Here is a 2,146-nt window from a genome sequence, read left to right on the forward strand (position 1 = left end):
GTCCTCACATATAGTTTATTTTGATTCTTGTGCTCATCCTCACCTACATTTTTATATGATAGGGAACTGTGTACACCGTGACACAGACAACTGACTAGTTAGAGGCAGATTTTTTTTTAAATCAAAAAACAAACAAAAAAACTGGGCCTTTTTGCTTAGTTATTTTTAATCCAGGGAATAAGTTTTATTAATGTCATTATAGAAAAGCTATTCATAACACAATCTGACATTCCTCAACTTGAGGCAGTCCCTGTGGCTCCAGGTACACTTGACCTCTGGAAATACCAAGCAGTCCCTCATGAAGCTGGGGAACCAAAAAGTTTAGGCAATGGGAGGATTGAGGCACAGATTTCATAACTGACTTGCCTCTCTTCCCTCTGCACATATAGAGTTAAGTGGGCACAGTATGCCCAAACTGAGCCCAACGTGAGCTCACATGGGATGGGAACATGTCCGGCCGTGTCTGGCCCGCTGGTGTGGGAGTGAGTAAGGGGAATTACAATAGTGCTAAAGAACCTTTGGGGGGGGCTAATCAATCATCCTAAAGGAGAGTCCACAGGAGGGGCCAAGCATCAGAGGGGAGCAGGATTTTGAAAGTCGTGGCATTTATTGGGTCATTCTCCCAAGGATGAAGGAGCTGGGTAAAACCTAGGAGGAATTTCATATAAAACTCTGTGAGATATGAGAGCAGAAGAGAACACAGCTATGTGGCTTATAAAATCCAGTGCAGGGGCACCTGGGTGGCTCAGTCAGTTAAGTCTCTCTCTCTCTCTCTCTCTCTATTTTTTTTAATGTTTATTATGTTTGAGAGAGACAGAGAGCAAGCAGGAGAGGGGCAGAGAGAGAGGAAAGACAGAATCTGAAGCAAGCTCCAGGCTCTGAGCTGTCAGCACAGAGTCGGACGTGGGGCTCAAACTCACAAGCTGTGAGCCAAGGTTGGACATTTAACCAAGGTGCCCCTAAGCATCTGGCTCTTGAAGCATTTTTTAAATGTTTATTTATTGTTTATTATTATTATTATTGTATTATTATTATTATTATTATTATTATTATTTTGAGATGGGGGTGCAGAGAGAGGATCCTAAGGAGGCTTCGAGTTGTGAGCACAGAGCCGACATGGGGCTTGAATTCAGGAATAGCAAGATCATGTGATCTGAACCAAAATCAAAAGTTGGATGTTTAACCAACTAAGCCACCCAGGTGCCCTGCTTAAGCATCTGACTCTTGATCTCAGCTCAGGTCTTGATCTCAAGTTGGTGAGTTCAAGCCTCTCACTGGGCTCTGTGCTGGCTGTGGAGCCTACTTACAATTTAAAAAAATAAGTAAATAAAACCCAGTGCATTCCCATGGAGGATATGATTGAACCTTGCCATAGCACAGAACACAACAGCTTGGACAGGACCTCAGACTGGCACAGAGAAGAGTCAGGAGATGGTATCAGACCACCCAGCCTGGACACCAAAGTCAGCTACTACAAAGAAAGGGGCTAATAGATTTAGCTACTTAAAATTTAGAAAATTTCTTTTTTTTTACTTTTTTTAAAATGTATATTCTTGAGAGAGAGAGAGATAGAGCATGAGCAGGGGTGGGGCAGAGAGGGAGACACAGGATCCAGAGCAGGCTCCAGGCTCTGAGCTGTCAGCACAGTTTGGGGCTCAAACTCACGAACTGTGAGATCAAGACCTGAGCCAAGGTCAGACGCTTAGCTGACTGAGCCACTCAGGCACCCCCAAAATTTAGAAAATTTCTTAAAAAACAAAGAAACAAAATCAAAAGATAAGTGAATAACTGAGAACAATGTCTATATCATATCCAATCAAGCAAAGATTAATATCATTTTAAAAGGCTATTCTAATTCTATAAGAAGATACTTAACCACCATCACCAACTTCTCCAATAAAGAAAAGAAGAACATGAACAGGCCATTCACCAAAGGAGAAATATAAATAGCAAGTAGGTATATTTTTTAAAGGTACAACCACACTAGAAATCAAAAATAGGTTGCTCCCTAGACTAAAAACCTTCAGGTTTAAAATGTATTTTATTGTAGTCTTACCAATAATCTCTACATTTGGGTATGTTTTTGGGTTTTGGAATCAGCCTGGATTAAAATCCCAGTTCTGCAGTTCTGCTACACACTAACTGT

The sequence above is a fragment of the Hyaena hyaena genome, unplaced genomic scaffold (genome assembly GCF_003009895.1).
Source record: "Hyaena hyaena isolate Hyena2069 unplaced genomic scaffold, ASM300989v1 scaffold_387, whole genome shotgun sequence".
In the NCBI taxonomy this organism is placed as follows: domain Eukaryota; kingdom Metazoa; phylum Chordata; class Mammalia; order Carnivora; family Hyaenidae; genus Hyaena; species Hyaena hyaena.